General features: G+C 45.5%; 1 protein-coding gene across 5 annotated transcripts in view; it reads left to right on the top strand.

Annotated features, from left to right (window-relative positions):
* Nucleotides 1-4,887: 4,887 nt before the first annotated feature.
* RAPH1 (Ras association (RalGDS/AF-6) and pleckstrin homology domains 1) overlaps nt 4,888-8,140 on the top strand; it is a 100,863-nt gene continuing 97,610 nt past the window's right edge. For all 5 annotated transcript variants that reach the window (XM_069578066.1, XM_069578065.1, XM_069578064.1 and 2 more), the window contains exon 1: nt 4,888-5,247. The gene's annotated coding sequence lies outside the window, so the exon portion shown is untranslated. The remainder of the gene's footprint in view (nt 5,248-8,140) is intronic.

Here is an 8,140-nt window from a genome sequence, read left to right as displayed (position 1 = left end):
CGGGGTTCAATCCCTGGGTTGGGAAGATCCCCTGGAGAAGAGCATGGCAACCCACTCCAATATTTTTGCCTGGAGGATCTCCATGGACAGAGGAAACTGGCAGGCTACAGTCCATGGAGTCGAAAAGAGTTGGGCATGGCTGAACAACTGAGCATAGCACAAAGTAGTAATCATTCAAAATTAGCATAGCTTAAAATATTACTGATTTGAAACTTCATTTGAAAAGATGAATGTCATAATTCTTTTATAGAATCTTTTCCCCCTGGGATTGGTTGAAGGTACTGGAATGAGTTTGCAATTTATAAAGCATTAGGCAGTACAAACAGCATGTGAGTGAGGTCAGAAGATATGGATTCTAGCCCATATCTTCCAGTAATGGTTATTTAACTTTAGGCAAGTCACTTCAGCTGGAGGGTCCATAGTTTTCTCTACTACAAACCAAAAATCTTGTTTAGGTTAGCATTCCCCAAGGTCTGTTCTATAAACACATGTCCTGTGAGATATCCCATTGGAAAAAGCATCTGAAGGTCAAATACATTAGGGAAACACTTCAAATTTCTGAAAGAACAGTTACCTCTTAGAAGTTCTCAGCAAATATTAACATATTAATACTACTGACAACCCCTCCAGTTTAGAAACCAATCAAACTTTAAATTTCTTATTTATTTGGTTAAAGAGAATTTTTTGGAATCACGCCTACTAAAATCCTGTAGAACTAGAGTTCCAAAAAACACACTTTGGCTAAGATCCTTTGAGCTGCCTGGATGTATGAAGCTGCTCTTTCTCGTACAGATATCCAGCCAGTCCCCTGAGACCTGCTCTTCTTTCTGGGGCCCTTATTTCAGAGAAGGCCACCACTGCCACCCAGTCTGTCTCCCAAACCAGAATCCTGAGGGTCATCTTAAGTGTCTCCCTTTCATCCACTCGCTCATACCTAATCATACGTCAACGTCTGTGGATCCCACCTCCTTAGTATTTTTGCCATCTGATCCCTGCTCACCATTTCATTGCCTCTGACATTATGGAGACTAACAACATAGCTTTTCTGGGATGTTGCCATCCCCTCCTAGCATACTCGTGCCCCTAGTCTGGATTCATTGGTCTTCAAAACACAAACCCGGTTGTTCTGACACTTAAAATATTCCAAATATTTTATTTTTACTTATTAATTGTGTGTGGGCATGTTGGTCATGTCCGATTCCTTGTGACTCCATGGACTATAGCCCACCAGGCTCCTCTGTCCATGGAATTCTCCAGGCAAGAATATTGGAGTGGGTTACCATTTCCTTCTCCAATTTATTAATTAAAATACTCCAAAGATTTTTGGTATTATTTATTATTATATTTCCCAAAGTATCAGGTTCAAACTCCTTAGTTTAGCACATGAGCCCCTTTGCTGATGAGATCCTCCTGCCTTTTCCATTCACCTCTTTGACCCTTCCCTGTACCTGTCCCGACAACATGAAACAACCTGTAGAACCTCCAAGGCATTGTGCTCTTCGATGCCTCTATCCCTGCCCTTGTCTGGAATGCCTGTTTCCTCCTTCACCTGGCCAGTTCCTCTCTGGTCCGTGAACATTCAAAATCCCCTCCCCTGGGAGGCTTTCCTGACCTGGGAATAGACTCCATACAGTGTTCCAATTGTGATTTCTTTGCCAACTTTATTCACTAGACCACGTGCCTTTTTTTTTTTTTTTTAATTTGGAGGATAATTGCTTTACAATGTTGTGTTAGTTTCCACCATTCAACAACGTGAATGAGCCATAAGTATACCTCTCTTCTCTTGAACCTCCCACCCATCCTTCTAGGTTGTCCCAGCACACTATTGAGCTCCTGCGCTATACGGCAACTTCCCACTAGCTATTTATTTTACATGTGGTAATGTATATGAACATGTGCTTTTTGAGGGCTAGAACCATCTTGCCTTTATATTCCAAGGTCTTAGTTAAAGCTCAGTAAAACTCTTGTTGAATGAATGATTTTATGGTTCAAAGGAACCAATGAAAACCTGTTTACTTTTCTCAACAGCTGAAAGTGACTGTTTTCTAATTAGATTTGATCAACCTAAGCACTGGGAGAAGAGAGAGCTAGGGGCTGTCTAAAAACAATCAATGGTCTATTTTTTAAAGGTTTTGATGAAGAGAATATCTTCCCTGTATAGTTATCATACAGCCTCATAATTAGCATTTGATGAGAATATGGTGTTATTAGGTTTTCCACTCAGGTGTGCATAATCCCAAGAAACCTAGTCATGAGGGGTATGAGGTAAGAAGCTAGAGACAGATTTGTGTGAATTATCACTTATCAAAATGTTTAAAGCATTTATTAATATTTTAAAATACTTGTTATGCAAGGTACTATACTAGACATTATCGAAGATATAAGGAAGAATAAACGATTGCATTACATTTATTAGGAAAGACCATAACTTATTGAAATAATTATGATTAGAGGTAATGAATGATGAATTCCACAAGTAACAGAAGGCTATAAGAACTGGTCAGCAGCAGCATCCTCATTTATGAGATACTATCCTTCTATACAAGAATATTAAAGTACCTTCTAGAGATCATCGAAAAGCAAGAGAATTCCAGAAAAACATCTATTTCTGCTTTATTGACTATGCCAAAGCCTTTGACTGTATGCATCACAATAAACTGTGGAAAATTCTGAAAGAGATTGGCATACCAGACTACCTGATCTGCCTCTTGAGAAACCTACATGCAGGTCAGGAAGCAACAGTTAGAACTAGACATGGAACAACAGACTGGTTTCAAATAGGAAAAGGAGTACGTCAAGGCTGTATATTGTCACCCTGCTTATTTAACTTACATGCAGGTACATCATGAGAAACACTGGGCATGAGGGGTATGAGGTAGCACAAGCTGGAATCAAGATTGCCAGGAGAAATATCAATAACCTCAGATATGCAGATGACACCACCCTTATGGCAGAAAGTGAAGAAGAACTAAAAAGCCTCTTGATGAAAGTGAAAGAGGAGAGTGAAAAAGTTGGCTTAAAGCTCAACATTCAGAAAACGAAGATCATGGCATCTGGTCCCATCACTTCACGTCAAATAGATGGGGAAACAGTGGAAGCAGTGGCTGACTTTATTTTTCTGGGCTCCAAAATCACTGCAAATGGTGATTGCAGCCATGAAATTAAAAGATGCTTACTCTTTGGAAGGAAAGTTATAACCAACTTAGATGGCATATTAAAAAGCAGAGACATTACTTTGCCAACAAAGGTCTGGCTAGTCTAGTCAAGGCTATGGTTTTTCCAGTGGTCATGTATGGATGTGAGAGCCGGACTAAAAAGAAAGCTGAGCGCTGAAGAATTGATGTTTTTGAACTGTGGTGTTGGGGAAGACTCGAGAGTCCCTTGGACTGCAAGGAGATCCAACCAGTCCATCCTAAAGGAGATCAGTCCTGGGTGTTCATTGAAAGGATTGATGTTGAATCGGAAACTCCAATACTTTGGCCACCCGATGGGAAGAGCTGACTCATTGGAAAAGACCTTGATGCTGGGAGGGATTGGGGGCAGGAGAAGGGGACTACAGAGGATGAGATGGTTGGATGGCATCATCGACTTGATGGACATGGGTTTGGGTAGACTCCGGGAGTTGGTGATGGACAGGGAGGCCTGGCGAGCTGGGATGGTTCATGGGATCACAAAGAGTTGGACACTACTGAGAGATTAAACTGAACTGAGATTTCAAATACAAAATTGCAGTTTTGTTACTAAAGTACAGATATCTCGTGTGAAATGCAACTAGTAACTGTATTGTATACTTCTAAATACCAGTTTGAAACAGATTGTGTACCAGTTTGAAACAGATTGTGCAAGAGACCAAACCACTTCAAAGTCCTCAAGAATATCTGAAAGAAGGAATGTAATTAGCCAAACCAGGATTTGGCCCCTGGACAGAGAAATGAACACTGGTTCTTACAAAGGGAGCCAGGATCTCAGAAATGTACAGTCAATTCTTTGTGAAAATTCAAGATACAGATACTCTTACTTAGCAAGCATATGGGAAGACATGAAAAAGAAATGTTCATTGCAACTAATTCCAGGTCACACTTCCGATTTGTTAATTGTTTTAATGATGTCAACAAATCTGCTTTGCACGTAGCCAGGCGAAAATGATTTAATTCTATTTTGTCCTTCTTTTAATCAGAAGGTCAAAATAAAGACACAACAAAATTTTAAAGTCTAAGTCAAGCCTACATCGAAATAAGCAGTATCCGAGTAACTTAGAGCTTGGTGATAAAGATGCCACTACCTTACTCCCAAACCTTTTCAATAAGGTATGGGTGTGTGTGTGTCAGAAATTAAGAACACAAAGTAAGCAAACTGCAAAGTTGAAAAATAATCGAGAATAACTGAAATGTCCAATTTCTAAAAGCTTCCTAACATAGTGCATGAAACTACAGAGAACTGTTGGCCAAAATGTGATTTCCTAAAAAAAAAAAAAAAAAAAAAAAAGGCCTCACAGACTGCAACGACTGCGGTCCTTTAAGTGCCTAAGCCCCGTCTGATGGGTTGCTGGGGTCTCGGAATACTCCAGCAGGTCCCTGACAGACGTGGTCAAGGCTTCGGTGTCCCAGGGCCCTCGGACAGAGGCCGCTGGGCCTGCTTCCAAGGAAAAGAGAGCCTTGGTGGCACAGCCCCGGAATTTTCCTCCTTCACTCATTCATTCTCTGATTCACTGGTTCCTGGAGGCGGTTCCCAGGGACACGCGGAGGACAGGCGGAGCGCCGGCGGCCGGGGCTGGGTGCGGTCGGGCGCCTGGGGCTGTGCGGAGGGAGGCGGGCCAGGGGGCGCGGGCAGGGGGCGCTAGCACCGGGCGCCCGGGGGGCGGGCTCGGCTGCCTTCGCCGGAAGTGAGCGGCTGGCGACGGGCGGGGGGTGGCGGGGAGCGAGCGGCCGGGCGCGAGTCTGTCCGCCCGTCGGCCGCCCGGCCCTCAGCCCCGCCTTCTGCGTCTCTGCCGGACGCGGCCGCACTCGGCTCCGCCGCCGCTGCCCGCTGCGGCCGCCCCGCCCGCCGCGCGCGCCGCCTCGCCCCCGCCGCCGCCGCCCGGCCGGTCGGTCAGTCAGTCAGTCACGGAGCGCGCGGCGCGGGAGCTGCGGGCGCTCGCGGCGTCTCCAGGGAAGGAGCGCCGCGCCTGAGAAGGAGGAGGCGGCAGCAGCTGCCCAGCCCGGGGCCGATCCGGAGCCGTGCCCGCCGGAGGACCGAGCCGTTGCCGCGGTGAGTGCTCAGCCTCGCCCTCGGGGCCGGCCGAGGGAGCTGGCGGGGCGCAGGGCTGGGAAGCGCAGCCGTCGCTCCCGCCTCCATTTTCCCGGCTCCCGGCCCCGCCATCCGGACGCGGTGCGGGCGGCCGAGCCTGGGGTGGGGTCGGGGCCGGGGCTGGTGGGACCTCGCCTGACCGGTGGGTGGGGGTCGGCGGGGCCCGGGCTGCACCCTGCGCCCCCGGGGGCCGCGACGGAGGGAGACAATGAGATGCAAGGCCGCCTGGGGAGGGTGCGGTTGTGCTTCTCCGACCCGGCTCCGGGGGCTGGTGGCCCGGGACCGCGGGGAGGCAAGGACTCTTCCTTCCCCGGATTAGCCGCAGAAACCAGTGATTCGGTGTCTGGGGTTCCTCGGGTTTCGGTGCCCCGCATCTTTCGTAAATGAGTTCAGTGCAGAGATTGAGAAAGGCGGGGCACCTTCCGTGTTTTCTTTCTAATTAAGCAAGCTAAGTAATTGCTCCATGGCTTGTGAGCCCATCTCATCTGTGTGTGTGTGTGCATTCCCGCCGGAAATCCAAACTGCAGCTCATGGTGGGGGGCGGCGGGGAAGAGGAGACGGAAGGCAGTGAAGTAATATCAGGGTGCCTTCGTTTTAAGACGTTTTGAGAGATGTGGTTTCTTATTCAGACAGCATCTTAGGGTGTCCCCACTGTGTGAGCTGGAAACCGCATAAGTCATTGCTTGTAGGCACGAAGACGTGGCTTAGGATGAAATAAGAGCTTTGGGCAAGGGTGTAAGCGTTGCATCAAATGTGACTGTGTGGCTCTCGTATATTGTGTGGGAAGAGCCTTCGGGGGAAATCTGAGAGAACCGAACGGTTCTTCCCTGTGCCTCCCGGTAACGGTTGGTGGTGTCTCCAGCGTTTGTCTTGGAGATGTGTGTAAAGTCCGCTGTAAAGGAACAGTAAAGCTAACCGGTTAGGGGTGGGGCGTGATGGTGTTGTTAAAAGGGTGGTAGTGAGTCCGAAGGAATATTCAATTCAGCAAGTATTTATGGAATAGCTGCTATCTGTTAGGCAGGGTGGAGGACATAAAGTGAACAAGACTGCAGCTTATCGTGGTGTTTCGAAAGAGCTCTTTGAAGCCAGGGTAACCAGCTGCTCCGTATACACTGGAGTTGGCTGGTAGTGTGACGTTGGATAAGCTATTGCACTCAACAGAATGCTTCTCTGTCAGTAAAATGGGAATAACTAAGACCACCTGCTTGCCTCCCGAGGTGGTTGTCAAACGGATTAAATGAGATAATGTGTGCAAAATGCCTAGCACCTGGCAGGGCACCAAAGGTGTTTAACAAATGTTAATTCCTTTCCTCCCTAGCCCACTGCGCCTAAGATTTTCTTGGGGGAAGGTGGGGAAAGAAATGAATGTAGGTAATGGTAATGTAATGCATTATATAATAAAATGTTGAAGTAGAGGTGCAAAATAGAGAAGTGAAGAGGCGAGGGAATAATTCTAAATTGGGAGCACTGGGGGGAAATCCTTGGAAGCTGTGGCATTTAAGTGGGACCTTGAAGGATGGGTAGGATTTCAGCTGGTGTAGATGGGCATGGGGGCATTCGAGTGGGGGTGGTGTTCTCCTTTGAGAGAGGCATTGAGGAGGAAGAGCAGTGGGGGAAGGGCAAGATTAGAGACCGCTTAGAGGTGTTTTAGCTCTTGTTCATCTGACCTTCAAAGACTGTCTGTTATTTTGCTTTCTGTGTTGCGAATTTCCCATAAAACAGACCTAGCCTATTCAGGTAAGTACAGAAATGTCTACACAGTTCAATACATGATTTTTTGGATGAAACATTTTGTGTTATTTGGACTGCTGCTCTCTCCTGTTTGAATTTAGTAAGGAATTATTTGTAGGTATTTCCTTATGATGCCATATTAGTTCTGTTTGGTAGAAAAAGTTGCTGATATTTCAGAGTCAGTGGTCTCATTAAGATTATTATGTGACGGGTAACTGGCTGAAAGGCATGGAGTAGTGGGGACCTATTGGGTGTGTCTCAAACTCTTGGTCAGTATCATTTGTTTTCACAAATATTTTAACACTTCATTTTCAGAAGAGGTGTCTTTGAAGCTAATTAAACTGACTTTTGGTTTGGCTACCTTTTGGTTCCCACCCCACGTGTGATTATTCATTAGATTAGCATGGTAGATGACTATCACACTGTTATTCACAGACTCTCAGACATATAAAATCTCATGACTGCACTTGGTTGTGAAGTAGTTGAATGTGAGCATTCGTATCATTGGCCTCAAATTCTTATTCTGAGAAGATTAATGTTAGCAGACAAGCTGTGTGAGTTCAAGCAAGTCACATACCTTGAACTCTCAGTTCCTTTACCAGTAAAATGAGAAATTGGGTTAAATCACTGGTTTTCAGTCTACGTTTTACTCAGGTCTATAATTTTGAGGCGGACCTTCAGAGGTACTCCAGATGTTTGAGTTAATCTCATTTAAAATGTGTTTTAAACCTATAGTAATAAAAAGCACCTATTTTATGACATACATTGTTTTAAGTACTTTACATGTATTGACTTCATCCTTGCTGTAATCCTATGATACAGGTATGAGAAAAAAGGCACAGGCTACAGAGCTATAAAGTGGCAGAGCTGTGTTTGAAAACAGATAGCATAACTCGTAAGCTTATGTTCCTTATGGCATTCCTATATTGCCACCATAAAAAAAATAAAGAACACACGCTATATATATATATATATATATATATATATATACACACACACATACATATATACATATATATATGTTTGGTGGTAAAATATACAACATGAAGGGCTTTCCAGGTGGCTCAGTGGTAAGGAATCCGCCTGCTAATGCAGGAGACCTAGGTTTGATCCCTAGGTCGAT

The sequence above is a fragment of the Ovis canadensis genome, chromosome 2, assembly GCF_042477335.2.
Source record: "Ovis canadensis isolate MfBH-ARS-UI-01 breed Bighorn chromosome 2, ARS-UI_OviCan_v2, whole genome shotgun sequence".
Lineage (NCBI taxonomy): Eukaryota > Metazoa > Chordata > Mammalia > Artiodactyla > Bovidae > Ovis > Ovis canadensis.
This window is presented reverse-complemented; position numbering and strand designations above follow the sequence as displayed.